This window comes from Bubalus kerabau, chromosome 10, assembly GCF_029407905.1.
Source record: "Bubalus kerabau isolate K-KA32 ecotype Philippines breed swamp buffalo chromosome 10, PCC_UOA_SB_1v2, whole genome shotgun sequence".
In the NCBI taxonomy this organism is placed as follows: domain Eukaryota; kingdom Metazoa; phylum Chordata; class Mammalia; order Artiodactyla; family Bovidae; genus Bubalus; species Bubalus kerabau.
Window position 1 is genome coordinate 90,981,006 of NC_073633.1, and position 18,091 is coordinate 90,999,096.

The window sequence follows — 18,091 nt, forward strand, 5'->3', positions numbered from 1 at the left end:
TCATCATGTTGGCATTATGTAATTAAAATGAACTCTGGGTCATCTCAATAATAAGCGGTGGGCATGTAAGAGAAGCTGGCTTTTTTTTTTTTTTTTTTTTTTGCTGTTACCAATCAGACAAACTAATGGGCCTTGTGAAAGATGAGCCCAGCAGAGGCCAAGGAGAGGAACCAGAGGAGGAGACTGGACTTCTCATCCCAAGTGATGTCTGCCAAGGTCAGAACAATTCAGACAGGGGCCAGAGTCTGAGGGGAAACTTTCACTATTAGTAGAGTTATTCCAGAGTAAGACTTCAATCTTCTTACTCATTTGAACCACCCAAGGTACTGCCAAGGAAAAATGCAATGCACACTGACATTCCTATCTCACCCCTGAGTTCTGACCTTAGCAGGCTATACGTGCTCTCCAGTTCACAGTGCACTAAAGTCACTCTTTAAAGTCAATAGATATTAAGGTTATCAATGTGATCTCAAGCCAGCACCTTTCGTCACCACTAATATATAACTTAGAGATAAGACATATGAAAATTTCTATGCTCAGATTTGAGACGAACCAAATCACTTTTTTTTTGAACAGCTTGTGCTTTGATGTCTAATTGTGCTGGGAAAATTTAGGAGAAAGAGTGGCTGAAAATGGCCATTAGATCCTTTGATAACAATATATCCAATGGAGACCATAAGGAGTAGGTAATCTGAGGAGTGACCATGTCAATTTTCTTAGAAATCACTATTGAGACTGGTGTCTCAAGTCCCATCAGAAAAGAAATCTACATATGGAACATTAGCGGTATCAATACACATGGGTTACACTGCTCTCCAAAGGGTCTACAGAGACAATACACTAACTCAAAATTTGAGATCACAGCTAGGGAGTCTCCTTTCCAAACAAATATCTCATCTCCGAGGCTGAAAAGCTGTTATCATCTCTCTAAAAGCATCTGTCTGTGCCTTACAGGATGTACCAGGCAACTTGGTGGAACCAAAACCAGCAGTTTAATTGTCTCAGACACTCTCTCAGTTGGATGTCATTCAATCTGATCCTGGATGTGAACATTTAGTCCTCAGCAAAGTTACAGCACTCAGTAGAAAATGAAGTGTATGTAGGTGATGCTACAGACTTGTGTCTTAAGTCTCTTACTCCCTGGAGGAATAAAAGCAACACTAAATTTATGGCACACATTATGAGGGCTGGGGAAATTCCTATGTACTATCTCTCTGACAACTACAACATTTCTGTGACAGGCAGCTGACAAGCAGTAAGTCAGAGCCAAGAGACCAGTTCCAGGCTGCAATTGTATGACCTGTCTAAGCTTCGGAGTTCACATTGCTGTAAAAAGGGTTGAGGTTTAATAATTCCTATGGTACCATCTCCTTTAGTGTGATAGGACTTCCATATAACTCTCCACAACTATCAAGACTCTTAAAAAGTATAGCAAAAAAAAATAATACAGAGAATGAGGGTATACCTAGACTAAAGGTAGACTACCTGCATTCAAATCCATTCTCTGCCACTCACAACTTATTTAATTTCTCTATAATTTGCCAGTTTCCTTATCTATCAAATGGGGCTAATATTTGTGTGTACTTCATTGGGGTACTGTGAGGATGAAAAGGGTTAATACGTGTAAAGGGTTAATACTTGTAAACAACCTAGAATGGGGCCAGTGAGTTCTCAGTTTTAAAACTATTACTATAACTATTATCAACAGTAGTAGCAGCATCACTGCTTCTTTGCTTCAGAGCCAATAAGAAACTGAGGGAACTCCTCTATAGGGTCACACTTCATTCAACGAGAAACGCATCAGAACTACAAAAAGAAAGGCTTCCTTAAGCCTTCCTAATCATACTTAAATCCTCTGCCTACACTGGCATTCTTTATACTGTTCTAATTTCATGTTTGAAAACTTTTATAATCAAGAGTTTAAAAAAATTCATACTAAAATAATTCATCCAACAAATAGTGAGTACCTACTTCATACGCCAGATACTGGGGGAATGGTATACAACAGCCATAGTCTCAGTCCTCATGGCTGATGATAATAAACTTGACTTTGTTAAAACCTTGTCCATCTTCTCCCCATTCACTTATTGCTCAACCAAATCATCACCACCACTGATCTAGATCACCTACACCTTTTCTAATACATCAATTCTACTTTTCTATTCCAATTTCCTCTATTATTTAAAACTCAGCATACCAATTTTTTTTTTTAAACTCTCTTTTCCATGAAGCCACCTTGTGACCAGGGAATTAGCTCTGTCAATTCATCACTCATTAATGTGATCTTTATGAACTATCCCACTTCTCGACAATCCCATTCCAAAACCACCCCCCCCCAACAATACTTTACCCAGCTCTCAATTTTGCCCATGGTCACATTCTTTTTTTTTTTTTTTTTTTTGAAATATTTTTATATTTTATTTTAAAATAATTTTTTTTTTTTTTTTAAATTTTATTCCATGGTCACATTCTAAACTTGCCTTCTGCATCTTCTCCCTCTGGATGCTGTCACAAAGCCTCCATGCCTTTGGATACAGGGTTTCCTTTTAGGGTGACCCCTCAAATCACTTTTATTCCAGATTCACTTCTTCTGTGGCAGTTCTGTCCTCTTACTGTACCTCTGGTGTGCTCTCTGCCCCATCTCCCCTCCCGTCCCACCTCACAGCAGTAAACCCATAGGTTGCAACTCCCCTTACTGAGTCATTACCACAGGCCAACAGTGTACTAAGTGTTTCACAAGTTAGCCTAAATAATTGTCACCAATACAACTTGGCAAAATAAGCATTATTATTCTCATTTTAAAGACTTGAAAAAAAAAAGCTAGGGTTGGAAAAGTTGACTTGCTGAACATCTCCCAGCAGGATAAGTGACTCAAGCCCATGTCTAACTCTGAAGCCCAATGTTCTTAACCTCATGTAACTGTGAATCATGAATCACGAAAAAAGAGTGGAGTCATACGACTAGTGAAGTATTTGGGGAGAGAAAAGATTTAAGAAAACAGGTAAAAGAAGTATGAAAAACATTACCCAATCTTACCAAGGCTAAAATTAGAAAGATAAATGTTTATGGCCTCCTTTTTAATCTTTTGAAATAAAAATAAAGCATTACAAAGGAAAATGGAATGCAGTACCGATTATCTAATGCAGAAATATCGCTTGCTTACTAAAAGATCCCGGGCAAGCTGCTTAATACTACAGCACTTTGGCTCACATTATCTACAAAAGAGGGAAAGGGGAAATACTTGAAGCTGTTTGTCTCAGGGGAATGTTAGAAAGTTGACTGACACATATTCTAAAACTCTTTGCCTTTTTTTAGTACAAAGATTTATAATTACAGTATCAAATAAATTTTAGCCCTAACATTGAAGATCCAGTGTGAAAAAGTCAATTCCCAGAAATGGAGAATTGATTTCTTCATACTTGAATATGCCCTGCTGGGAATAAAGTCAATTCTGACTGCAACTGCGCATGTCAATGCCAGCTAGGCCTTGCTGAGAGAACTCAGAAACTGGTCACTGAGTCCATATTCTCCATCCTAATAAGAAGTGAACCTTAACTAGCCTATCACCTTACCTTTAAACGAGGTCCCATGTTCTAAGAACCGAGGGGAGCACGTCTATTCACCAAAGCAGGTACCTTTCGGCCACTTTCACCTTGTCTTCCAACTTCCACGTGAAAAAACAGCTGCAAGGTCAACAGAAAGTGTCCATCAGATCTTTAGGAAGGGTGTGTCACACAAGCAGAGGGTCAGTGTTTCTGGAATGAACTGCCTGAATTCCTGGGTAGAGAAACATAATCCTCAAATACATCATCTCTGGACCTCTTTCTAATGCAGGGTGCAGTCAGCTGCAGAAGGGTGCATCGGGTCTGCTGTCTTAGGATCCTATCCTACAAAGAAAAAAAGGAGTCAGTGGGATAGGTTTTCATTTCTCAAAGAGAACTCCCAGCAAACAACAAACAAGAGGCACAGAATAGGCAGTGGAAACCCTGTGGCACCAAAAATAACCAAAGGCAGGTGAACCTCTGACCAAGCTTTTCCCAATTAAAATCACGAGAAAAGCCAAGAGGCGATCTCACCGCCTTAGCTGGTCACTTCCCAGAAAGGAGCTCTGGCACTTCAGTTGATTCCAACCCTTCAGGAGAAGCAAACCAGAGCACAGACTTAAGACTGAGTCTCCTCCCAACCACACAACCAGTTTCACTTTAATGGGACAGGGAACAAGGTGAAGAGAAATGAAAGGAGACGACAGTGGGGCTGGGTTGCAGCGGGCCTTATAAGCCATGAAAAAGGAACCAAGGGAACACTCAGCTGGAAAGGGGAAACCACCCAAGAGCTTGAAAACCTAATCATCCAACTAAAAAGTAAATTAAAAAATAACCTGATCAGTCAGCCTATATACAGTTTGCTCCCTTTGTGCCTATGTATGCATTTCCAAGACAGGGTTAAACAATACTGACTTTATGTTTACTTTTAGTACTGACTTTAAAATTTTACTAAAATTTGCTACTACAGGTGAGGGGAAGTTTTCTGTGAACATTCAAGATAAAGACACTGAGTAATAAAGTTGAGTAAAGTCAATCTTTACTGACCAAAGATATTCATGAACTAAATATAGCAGAAAGGGGGTTCTAGCAAGAACAGCCACCGTACAACAAGAAACTACTGATCACTAAGTGAAGAGACAGGACCTCTCCACGTGGCAGAAGCTGTTCTGAGTCCTTCACGTGTATTAATTCACAACCCTCAGACACAGATACAACTATCTCTATTCTACAAATTAGGAAATTGAGGCATTTTCTCAAGGAACTTTCTCAAGATCACCACAGTACATAGTAGACTTGAGTCAAACCCAGACAACCTGGACTCAGATGCCATGCTTTGGATGACCACTCTGCTGCCTTTTTATAATGGGAAACAAAGAAACAAAATTAAAAAATGCTAACAAGAGCCAAAGAACAGAATGGGTGAAAGCCACCAGATCAAACAAGTTGGCAAACTCTTATAATTAAAAATAAATAAGCATGTGTTATTATTTTAAAATATGGTGACAGACTTGCCAAGTACATCAGCCAAAACCTGGGTCAACTAGCAACTGGAACCAGTTCAAACGAGCCACAAACAAGAATTACATAAACTATAAGAGATCCATCAGAATGTAATATAAGCATTTAAAAAATGATACTTTGAAGGAATAACAACCCAGTGAATCACTCACAAATAAAATGTTAAATGAAAAAGCAAACACAAAATTATTTACATGAGTCCAATTGTTAAAATATTACATTATATAAAGAAGACTGGGAAGAGCAACATAAAAATGTTCATAGTGGTCATTTTTTGGTGTCTGGAATTACAGACATTTTTTTCTAACTGTACCTTTTAGTGTTTTCCAAATTCTCTTTTTTTTTTTGGTCTCACCATGAGGCATGTGGGATGGATTGAATCCGTGTCCCCTGCAGTAGAAGCAGAGTCCTAACCACTGGACTGCCAGGGAAGTCCCCCAAATTCTTAATGATAGGAAAATATATAAGAAGTTTCTATTTCTGAACAAATACTGTGTTTTGTTTTGTTCTTCTAAAAAAGGGAGAGAACAGGCAAGAGATCTTTATTTTTCAACCAAGGAAACAGTATTTTAAAACTAGTTAAATATAATAGAATGTACTGAACTTTTATTTCTACTCATAATGATCTCAGTGGGTCTCCAACCCTGTGATCAGCTATTCGATTATTAAATCATGTAACTCCTAGATCTTATATCATCTTTATGGTGCCCAACAATGAACTGCCACACTTACCTCTGTTCCCCATGCTTCAGTGCTTCTAGTGAGCTTCAAGACTCAATTCAAGCCCCCAGCCCCTTTCCTGGTCCAATTCCTAAGACCCTCTGAGGACTCCCCACACCAGGCAGAACCAATCACTTCCTCATTTGTGATACTCCTATGCTGAAGATACCTCTACTGAAGCATTTATTAGTCTGTATTGTAATTATTTGTTTATACAGTAGTCTCTCCTAATGAACTGTAGACTCCCTGAGGACACTTACTGGGTCTTACTCATCTTTGCCTCCCAGTGACTAACATGGTATTCAAAGTCATCTCAGAGTCCATACTTTTACAAGTTCCCCAGGTGATTCCTATGTGTGTTAAAATTCAGGAAGCATGGCCTCAACTCTAGAGCAGCCAGCCTGAGAAGGCACCTACTATTCTGCACCTCTCTATGAGGTTCACAGGTGATGCTGATGCTGCTGGTCTGCAGACCATGCTTTCAGGAGCAGCAAGGGTCTACAGCAGGAGGAGCTGGCAAACTACAGCTTGCAGGCCGAATCCAGACAGTCACTGGGTTTTGTTTAAAAAAAAAAAAAAAGTTTTGTCAGAAAGAATGAATGCAGCCAAGTTCCTTCGTTTACATTCTATCTTTGACTGCCTTTGAACTACAACACAGAGTTGAGTAGTTGCAGCAGAGATGTATGGTCTACAAAGCTTTCCTATCTGACTGTCTACAAAAAAAGTTTATCCACTTCTGGTATAGACGACTTAGTTTTAAAGTTACATAAATGTGTAGTATTAATAAACTCATTTTTATGTATCAAAAAAGGCATAAAAATCACCTTCCAGTTCTACTGTCCCTACTTAAGAAAACAGCTATAAAACTGGCGATTTTATGCAAATATGTCTCCTGGCTAATTTCAACTGTCATTTAAAAGTTTTATGCCTTCCATACCCCAAATAGGCATTTTATACAACCATTTCCCAAAGTATGTGCTTCATACAATCATGCTTAGATTTCATCAAGGCTACAATTTCCTAAAACCAACGAGTACCTCAGGGACCAAATACTGTACCTGGGTTTCTAAAATTATCGCCACACATACTGACTCTGTCGCTACTTTTAAAGTGCTGTTCTAAAAAGCTGTGATCCCTGTATAGCACAGGGAACTCTATACTCAGGACTCAGTAATGACCTACATGGGGAAAAAATCTAAAACAGTGGATAGATGTACATGTATAACTGATCCACTCTGCCGTACACCTGAAACTAACACAATATTGTAAATCAACTATAATCCAATAAAAAATTAATTTAAAAAAAGTATGTGAAAGTCCACTTCAGAATTCTGGTACATAAAGGGATAAAGAGATAGGCAGCACATAGGAGTACCAAATAATAACCACTGAGTCCCACAGAATGAGTCGGGACAAGAGAAAGATGTGTGCTTTGTAAGATGTTAGTCTCCGGCATTCTCTACACAGAGAAGTGACGACCTCAAGTCCACGGAAGTCGAATAAAAAACACAGATCATTCAATTAGCCAAAGGCCCACAAGTTAGAGTGGCCCAACTGAGGATGTTCCAAGAAATAAAGTGCGCTATCAGACACTTGAGAATATTAGTTTACCTTTTCCTTTGCTTAAATTTCACCCTTGGTTTATTCTCCCCACCACTAAATCCCACCATAAAAGACCACCCTCCCCCGTCAAGTTTATACTCTTGAGATATTTATACAGTTGTGTATTCCTGTGACATTGGTTCAGCCAAGTTATAGTTTTCATTTGTATTCTTTCCTCATCCATCAGCCCCTCCAGTCTCTTAATCATTCCTGTGGGTCTTCTGTGAACTCTCTCCAGCTGCTCCCCAGCGATCTGGTAATGAGGTGCCTCCAAATGACTGCAGCCCTCCAGGAACAGCCTCATTAGTCAGAACAGGGTGAGCTCACCCTCCTCGGTTCCATGACATAATACTCCCAAGCAGACGATCCCCCCAAACAGAAAGCTAGAACGTTGCTGTATTAGACTATAACCCATTCCGTGCTTCCTTGATCTGGGCACTGGGTCATGCCAGAATGTGGTAGGAGACAGAGGATAAATGGACACATTCCCACTTGCATCCAGCTATCAGAGGATGAGGTGGATGGGGAGAAAAAAGTATTTTCATGTTATAACAAACTCATTTAGATAGTAAAATAGAATGCAAAACATGCATGAATTTCTAAAGATAAAACATGGACACGAACATGGACATGTTCAAAACATTCATATGCTTTTTGTCACTGAGGCAGAAAGGCGACTTCAGGCTCTGTTCCCAGCCCCCAAAGGGTTACACACCCACTGTCCTCTACCATTAGAGGTACCTGAGCTGAAAATTCTGAAAAGCACTACAACCCCCATTCAACTTACTGGTATACTACCCATTACCACTCATTTCATATACTCACATTTTTTCTATGTTCCTCCATCCCTAGACATCTGTATTTTCTCTTACCTTAAACGCAGTTTTAGCAAATTCACTACTAATATCTCTCAGTTCAGTTCAGTTTAGTCATTCAGTTGTATCCGACTCTTCGAGACCCCATGGACTGCAGCACACCAGGCCTCCCTGTCCATCACCAACTCCCAGAGTTTACCCAAACTCATATCCACTGAGTCGGTGATGTCATCCAACCATCTCATCCTCTGTCGCCCCCTTCTCCTCCTGCCCTCAATCTTTCCCAGCATCAGGGTCTTTTCAAATGAGTCAGCTCTTTGTATTAGGTGGCCAAAGTATTGGAGTTTCAGCTTCAACATCAGTCCTTCCAATGAACACCCAGGACTGATCTCCCTTAGGATGGACTGGTTGGATCTCCTTGCAGTCCAAGGGACTCTCAAGAGTCTTCTCCAACACCACAGTTCAAAAGCATCAATTTTTTGGCGCTCAGCTTTCTTTACAGTCCAACTCTCACATCCATACATGACTACTGGAAAAACCATAGCCTTGACTAGCTGGACCTTTATTGGCAAACTAACATCTTTAGGTTCTTCTGTATCATTCATTCTTCATTCATTTCATTTTTTAAGACTGTGTGCTAAAAGCTAAGGTCACAAGGATAAGTAAGACAAAGTCTTTTCTCAACCTCCATTAACCCTGTCCAATGTGGGAGGTAGATAATACAACGTAGCAGGTGTACAAAAGAGGAGAAAAACAATGTGTGGAAGGCAAAGGAAGGAGAGAGGTTATCTTGCCTGAGTGGGGCTGTTACCTAACAATGAGTAGGCCATTTGCAAGGCAGGGAAACAACAACAACAACAACAACCAGTATCCTAGGTAGAAGGAACAGCCTAAGTAAAAGTACTGAGTCAAGAGAGAGTAATGAAAAGCATTATGAAAGCAAAGTGTTTGGAAAACCATGGGGCTAAACCAGGGTGCCTGATACTAAGTACAGCACAGTGCAGTGGTTAAGAGCATGAATTTTACAATTAAGTGATCCTGAACAAGCTATTTAGCTTCTCTTCTGTTGCCTCGGGTATAACATGGAAATGCACTGAGAAAAGGAAGGAATTCAGCTGCCCTTGGGGAGCAAGACTTGGACTATAAGGGAAGGGAAGACCGGTTGAGACTGGAAACTAGGCCCAGGTGACTTGGCACCACAGGAGAGCCCCAGGGGATATGGCTTGATGTGCTACCCAGGCTTCGGGCCTGCCAGGTTATGATGGCGGTTTGTGCCCAAGCCACCCAACCCAAATAAATGAGGAAGACAGCACTGAGTGTACCTGAGGGAATCTGGTTCAGCCAAGTTACACAGCTTTCATTTCTGTTCTCTCCTCATCAGGAAAGATGCAGAGATCCAGAGAAATCTCATTTTGAACCAATGACAGCAACAATCCAAAACACTAAGTTTTCTGAATTCTTTTTCCAGTATGATGATAAAAACAAGAATCCACCTCTACTGAGAACTTACTATGTGCCAGCACTGTGTGAAGTATTTCATGGATCATCTCATTTAATTCTCTCAGCAACCGTATAAGGTAACTGTATTATGATGCCTATTTTATAGATTAGGAAACGGAGGTACAGACAGCTAAAATAACATGTCTGTGGTCACTAAGTTGACAACTGAAGGAACCAGGCAATGTGATCCCAGAGCCTACCTTCTTATCCAGGAATACTGATGCATCAAGAACCTCCAAAAGGGTTGGGGAGGGAGAGACATTCTTGGAATAGGAAGAAAGAGAGCTCAGAAGTATTTAATTTGGAACTTTAAAGGAATATGACTTCATTTGATTAGACTCTAAACAGCAACAAAGCCACAAGAGAAGTTCTTTAACTAAGGGAGTAACAGGATCACACATTTAAAGAGAAGTAACTCTGGGGGCAATGTGAAAGAGACTCCGAAGATAAAGATCAATGGCTGAGAGACAAGAGGATACTGTCCAAGGAAGCTTCTAGGCACTGGTCATAACTAGACAGGAAGAGACTAGAGTGTGCTTTGTTTCTGTTAGAAGCAACAGGATCAGTGATCTTCGAGACAAAAAGCCCAAGGGGAGCAAGAAGCCAAAGACAAGTCAGGATTTTCTATGCTTGGGAGCCTGGATGAATAATGACAGAGAATTAAGGAGGCAGAGCAGATATGGAGGGAAGGTAATGAGTGCAGAAGTGAACTTAAATTTAAAGCGTCTACAGGATATCCCCTGTCAATGCAGGAGACGTGGGCTTGATCCCTGGGTTGGGAAGATCCCCTGGAGGAGGAAATGGCAACCCACTCCAGTATTCTTACCTGGAGAATCCCATGGACAGAGGAGTCTGGCGGCCTTTAGTCCATGGGGTCCCAGGGTCGGACACGATTGAGCAACTGAGCAGGCACATAGACAGAACATATCCAGATGAGAAAATCCACAAGACAAGTGGAAATCAGCATCTGAAGCTAGAGACACCAGGATCTGGAGGGCAGTCAAAAGACATGGGGAATGGGGAGAGACTGCTAGAGGGGACCAACTTTAGATATATCCTGCCCTTGCTTCCTCAGAGGAGCTAGCAAATCAAACTGAGAAGAAACTCAGAGGAGAAAAAATTTTTAAGTAATTTATTGGAGGCAAAAGGAAGTGACTATTCCTCCAAAGTGATGGTGAATTGTATTAGACCAAGTAAAGATTTAGGCCAGAGTGGGGAATTCAAAATCAGCCCTCACATTTTTTTTCCTTATATGGAACTCTCATTCTCTGATACAGCAACTTCTTCATGTAAAATTTATATTTTATCTCTATCTATTTTTACAAATAATATTAATTTAAACTTGACCTAACATAACTAGTAAGCTCTTTGCAACTCAGTTCAGTGATATTATTATTTCAAAATTATTTTAATGTCTATAACAAATTCAGATGCAAACTTTAAAGCATTCTTTAATCCTATATAAATTACTGCTACTGCTGCTAAGTCGCTTCAGTCGTGTCTGACTCTGTGCGACTCCATAGGCGGCAGCCCACCAGGCTCCGCCGTCCCCAGGATTCTCCAGGCAAGAACACTAGAGTGGGCTGCCATTTCCTTCTCCAATGCATGAAAGTGAAAAGTGAAAGTGAAGTTGCTCAGTTCTGTCCGACTCTGAGCGACCCCATGGACTGCAGCCTACCAGGCTCCTCCGTCCATGGGATTTTCCAGGCAGGAGTACTGGAGTGGGGTGCAATTGCCTTCTCCAAATATATAAATCACTAGTAAAAAAAAAAACCTTTGTCCAATCTCTTGTCAAAATCAGTTTCCCTAAAGTGTTATTTGCATGTAGTAAGTCACCAATTTAAAGCATACAGTTAAGAGTTTTGACAACTGTATAAGGTAATGATACAGGTAAAATACAATCATGATCCAGAGCATTTCATAACCCCCCAAAGTTCCTCAAGACCCTTTGCAGTCCTTTACCCTCCTACACAACCACTGATGTACTTTACTTTGCTATAGTTTTGCCTTTTGCAAAATGCCTATAAATGACATCACATAGAAAATACAGTCTTTCGTGTGTGATACAACACTTTTGAGCTCCATACATGCTGTTATTTGTATTGGTGGTTCATTCCCCTTTGTAGTAGTCACCCATGATGCGGGCATACAGTTTGTTTATCCATTCCCCAGGAAAGGACATTTGGATTCTATCCAGGGCGGGGCTATTATGGGTAAACATTCAAATACAAGTGTAATGTGGACATACGTTTTCATTTTTCTTGGATAAACAGCTAAAAGTGGGACTGCCAAGTCATGTAATAAGTATACATTTAATTTATAAGAAACTGGCAAACTGTTTTCCAAAGTGGCTGTACTACCTTGCATCTCCACCAGCAATGTATGAGAGCTCCAGTTACTGTATCTACCTATGCTTGGTATTATCAATCTTTTAAATTTTACCCATTCTAATAGGTGTGAAGTGGTATCTCACTGTGGTTTTAAAGTCCCCGAGGACTAACAATACTGAGCATCTTTCCCTGGGCCTGTTGGCTATTTATAAAGCTTCTCTGGTATCCAAATCTTCTGTCATTTTTAAAAACTGAGCTGCCTTCTTACTGTCGTGTTGTAAAAGTTCTTTTAAGTTATGAATACAAGTCCTTTATTAGATGCACACTCAGCAAGTATTTGCTGTGACTTGCGTTTTCACTCTCTTAACGGTGCTGTTTAATGCTGTTTAATGAGTAAAAGCTCCTAACTTTCCTAACTTGATGAGATCTAACTTATACATTTTTTCTTCCTTCTACAGTTTGTCCTTTCTCCTATCTTAAAAAATTCTTTAAAAATCTTTGCCTAACTCAAGGTCACAAAGATTTTCTTCTAGAAATTTTATCTAAAAGCTTCATCTAAGAAAACCTCGTCAAAGTTTTTAACAAGACTTTTCTTTAAAACGCCTGCATTCCATTTATCTCATAATTAGTCACACAATTTTATTCTCCCTTTGTTTCTTTTAAAATCAACTTCCCACATTACCAAGCACTATTGAAGTTATAGTCTATTTCAGAATTGGAAAGATTTTTATCTTTTAACAGATGTTCCCCTTCTTCAATCTAATAAATGGCATTTCTAAATGTAGGCAAGATTTTAGTCCCTCGGGTCTCTTCAAATTGACATAAAACTTCTGAACCCCTGACGTTGGTTCTTAAAAGTAACTTTACATTTCTTAATTCAACTTGGATTCCATTACATCAGTCTCTTTAAAATAAGCCAGAGTTCTTCAGACTCAAAATTAAATGAACAGGGTATACGAATTTCTATTCTATGCCCCTTGGAATAAAATATAGTTCATAGAAAGGAGGAAAAAGGTACACAAAGCTAACGTGACTAAAACGGAGAAATGAAATGAGAAGTTATCATTGCTCATTTCCTAACTTCACAGAACATCTGGAGAGAAACAAAATAGAAAACTGGCTCATCAAGGCCCCTGTCACAGACTTTAAATCAAGAAAACAGCAGCTCTGATTTACAACTCCCTCTTACCCTGATGTTTTTTTCCTATTTACCAAGTTGATCTACTGTACCCGATCCACAGATTTAGAACAGACCCCTGTGTTCCCATACCATGGCAGCTTTTATGCTTAGGTGACCCTGGGCCACCGAATCTTGGTTGTAACAGGAAAAATTTTAAACTAATTCTCTGAATCTGACAAGCCGTCTCCCTCAATAAGTCTAGGAAGTTTTTATTTCATTAACTGTGCATGAAATGGCAGGCAAACGGCCAGATCTACAGCCCAGTGGGGTGAAACTGCAACCATCACACATATACTCAAAAGCTAACCCAGTTTCTACCTCTACTACCATCTATTGGGCTTCCAAGGTGGCGCAGTGGTGCAGAATCCACCTGTCAATGCAGGAGACCAAGAGACATGGGTTTGATCCCTGGGTCGGGAAGATCCCCTGGAGAAGGAAGTGGCAACCCACTCCAGTATTCCCGCCTGGGAAATCCCATAGACAGAGGATTGGTGGGCTACAATCCGTGGGGTCACAAAGAGTTAGACACATTGAGTGACTTAGCACATGCATACACGCACACGCACACATACATACACACACACATACACTGCTATTACTTTCAATCCTACTCTTATTTTTTTAAGGGAAATAAATTGTTTATATAATCAGAAGAAAGAGCAACCTTAAATGAGTATTTTATACTTCTCTGATTAAAATTCTGGGAAGAAAAACTCAACTAGGCACAGAAATGGCCACTTAAGAGGGCTCAATTTGGAGAAACTCAACACATGGCATTCAAAACATAACTTCTGTTGACCTAATAACTAATCAATGTTACCAAACGAGGACTTATTAATTTCAAATGTGTATTAAGACCTTACTACATGCCAAGCAATATGCTGGATGCTTCTTCTTGTTCAGTTGCCAAGTCGTGACTGACTCTTTGCGATCCTACAGACTGCAGCAGGCCAGGCCTCCTAGATTCCAAAATAAGTAAGATAGTTCCTGACCCCTTGGAGACACACAATTTAGTAAAGAGGAAGACAAGAAATAATTGGGGATAGTTCCATGTAGTAAAATCTATGAGGTATACACACGGTTTTAGTAGAAGCTAAGAAGGGACCCACAATCAGGATCAGCTCTTAAGCTTCTCAGGAAACGTCACACCACCCTCCTGGGAGCAAAGCCAACTCTTCCACTGGCTTAACAGTGCTTTGAGCATCAAAGGCTACAAAAACCACCTATGTGGTACTGTTTATTCTCAAGGTCAATGACTTTCCTCAGCACTGGTCAGAGAGGATTACTGGACCACATACATGGCACAGAAAAAGCTCACTGAAAACCCCAATCTATTTATCAAAATCATACATTATCTAAATGCAGTGTGGTATCCTGGAACCGAAAAAGGATATTGGTGGAAAAGTTTTGTGAAATCCAAATAAAGTCTGCAGTTCAATTCATACCAATGTTAACTTCTTAGATGTGACAAAATGTTACCACGATTATGTAAGACATTAACATTAGGGAGAGATCTGGGTAAAAGGTACAACAGAAACTCCTTGTACTATTCTGCTTCTTTTTTATAAACCTAAAATGATTCCAAAACAAAATCTGGGTTTAAAAAAAGTACATATGGCTCCCCACTTTCCATTCACACTCCCCCTTAGGATTCTGATCATGCCTCCCAAGTCATTGCTCCAATTCAGGTAATGCTTGCTTAAAACGTTTTTCAAAACCTTATCTGTTTAAATGGTTTTCTATAAACCATTTATGTAGCCCAGCCAGGTTTCCTTCTTCACCAGGATATGAAAAACCAAATCACACTTGGAAAGTTTTAACTGTTTTCCTAAGTTCTACCACATACACCAAGGGGTATCCTTGGAGCTAATCCTGCAAGCTAGGCTTCAGCAGTACATGAACGAAGAACTTCCAGATGTACAAGCTGGGTTTAGAGAAGGCAGAGGAACCAGAGATCAAACTAACGACAAATTCTCTGGATCACAGAGAAAGCAACAGAATTCCAGAAAAACATCTACTTCTGCTTCACTGGCTACACTAAAGCCTTTGACTGTGTGGATCACAAGCTGTGGAAAATTCTTAAAGAGATGGGAATACCAGACCACCTTACCTGCCTCCTGAGAAATCTGTATGCAGGTCAAGAAGCAACAGATAGAACTTATGTGGAATGACTGACTGGTTCAAAATTGGGACAGAAGTAAGACAAGGCTGCATGTTGTTACCCTGTTTATTTAACTTATATGCAGAGTATATCATGCGAAATGCTGTGCTGGATGAATCACAGGCTGGAATCAAGACTGTCGGGAGAAATATCAACAACCTCAGATATGCAGATGATATCAGTCTAATGGCATAAAGTGAAGAAGAACTAAAGAGCCTTTGATGAGGGTGAAAGAAGAGAGTGAAAAAGCTGGCTTGAAGCTCAACATTAAAAAAACTAAGATCGTGGCATCTGGTCCCATCACTTCATGGCTAGAAGAGGAAAATGTAGAAGCAGTGACAAATTTTCTTTTCTCGGGCTCCAAATTCACTGAGGATGGTGACTGGCAGCCATGAAATTAAAAGACACTTGCTCCTTGGAAGCAAAGTTATGACAAACCCAGACAGCGTATTAAAAAGCAAAGAGGCATCACTGTGACGATAAAGATCCTTAGAGTCAAAGCTATGGTTTTTCCAGTAGTCATGTACAGATGTGAGTTGGACCATGAAGAAGGCTAAGCGCTGAAGAATTGATGCTCTCAAATTATGGTGTTGGAAAAGACTCTTACGAGTGCCTTGGACAGCAAGGAGAGCAAACAAAGTCAATCCTAAAAGAAATCAACCCTGAATATTCATTGGAAGGACTGATGCTGAAGCTGAAGCTCCAATACCTTGGCCACCTGATGCAAAGAGCCAACTCACTGGGAAAGACTGATGCTGCGCAAGACTGAAGGCAAAAGGAGAAGAGGGCGGCAGAGGATCAGATGGTTAGATAGCAGCACTGACTCAATGACCATGTGTTTGAGCAAAACACCAAGAGCTACTGAAGGACAGAGAAGCCTAGTGTGCTGCAGTCCATGGGGTCACAAAGAGTCAGACATGACTTAGCAACTCAACAACAACAATCCTTGGAGTTAAACTTCCCTAAGTGGACAAGCCAGGGGTTTTAAATAACCTGGGCTAGATCTCTGGATAAAAACAAAGGGAGGGACACAATAGTAAATGTTGTGTATTAATAAGTTACCTTTACCTAATCTCTGACCAAAAAGAATAATGAATAGAAAACACAATGAAAGCATGAGGAAGGACTTTTAAAGAAGCCAAGAGCAAACTTAAATCTCTCATTGACCAAAATTGAATCACATTTCTTCTCCTAAATTAGACACTGGTAAAGATGGATGGAATTATTCTTAGCCAACCAGGCCCATTCTTTGGCATGAAGATGTGGCTGGCTTCCCCTGAAGCACATGGCTGCAAGAGAGGAGAGAGAATACATGGGGGAAAATCTGTTGGGAGGAAATGGATGCTAGGGGTAGGGAGGTGGAGAAATCAACAAAAAGAATCCTCTGCACTTTATAATCACAGTAAGCTAGCAATTGAGGAATTTTAAATGTAAAAGCAACTTTTACAATGAGATTACTTTTGCTAGCACGTGTATTTTCTCTTAGTCAAAGTTCTTGGGGTGGACAAGGGAGCTTATACAAGTGCAAACAAACAAACAAACCAGAAGCATGGCTGGTAGATATCTAAGAGTAGTGGGCTTCGTGTCTGGTGGGTAGGATGTGTGGCGCACCAAATTCAGGTTCCTTGAATGGTTCAGGTGGAATCAGATGGCCTTGAAGACATACAGAAGCATAAAGACAAGTCATCTAGTTAAGTCAATCCCAATTTTTCATGGTAGAAATGTATTTTAAATGCTTTTTAAAGTGTTTTATTTCATTCTTTGTTTTTAAGGCTAGTCCAAAAAGAAGAACTATTTGTTAAAGGATAAAAATAGATGGATATGCATTGGGAAGAGAAGGTAGGAATCACACAGGAACACCGTATAAGATCTTAAAAGTACCTAAGTGAGAAGGAATCTCAAAACCATTAGTTGAGTGAATACACTAGACCATTTAATCTTTTAGTAAAATGTATTGTGTCAGTACTTTAAAAAATACAATGAACAGATGTTGACAATTAGCATCTCAACACCAAAATGCAAACTGCAGTGAAATGGATGCTTCAGCTAAAAGCTCTAAAAAACATGGTACAAATTCCTCAACTTCTCAAGGTAACAAAAATACATATTAAAATCATATGATACTGTTCCAATTCAGGCTAAATGGCAAGCCATATACCTACCATAACTGTTTGGTTTCTAATAACCAGATAAATATGTATCTCCCTCTGTTAAAGCACATTTTGTAGTATAGGCTTCAAGAGTCCCATCAGGAAAATGTCATAGAGACATGACACTGTATCAAGACTCAGGCATGCTCACATATACACACGCTACAATAAGGTTAAACAACCTCAGAACTTTGGAAAAGTGAAGTGAAGTCACTCAGTCGTGTCCGACTCTTTGCGACCCCATGAACTGTAGCCTACCAGGCTTCTCAGTCCATGGGATTTTCCAGGCAAGAGTACTGGAGTGGGTTGCCACTGCCTTCTCCAGGGGATCTTCCCAACCCAGGGACTGAACCCCGGTCTCTCGCATTGTAAGCAGATGCTTTAGTGAAGCGTAAACGAAGAAACAAAAGAAAGATAACTGAAATTTACATCTAAACTATTTAATGACTAAAGTCATTTAAAAGATAAACTGACATACTAGAATCCATTATAGTCATAAAATCCAATCTGTTATATGTTATAGCACTAAATAAATATTACACGACAGTACTCTGACCTGGTCCATTTCCG

General features: G+C 40.0%; 1 protein-coding gene across 6 annotated transcripts in view; it reads right to left on the minus strand.

Moving 5' to 3' along the window:
* Window positions 1–18,091, minus strand: part of AREL1 (apoptosis resistant E3 ubiquitin protein ligase 1) — a 44,480-nt gene that overhangs the window by 23,128 nt on the left and 3,261 nt on the right. For 4 of the 6 annotated variants that reach the window (XM_055538663.1, XM_055538662.1, XM_055538661.1 and 1 more), the window contains exon 2: window positions 3,573–3,683. The exons of 1 other annotated variant lie outside the window; for it this stretch is intronic. The gene's annotated coding sequence lies outside the window, so the exon portion shown is untranslated. Of the gene's footprint in view, window positions 1–3,572; window positions 3,684–5,795; window positions 7,369–18,091 lie in introns of those variants that run through there. One more of the 6 variants, XM_055538660.1, reaches the window with a different exon arrangement.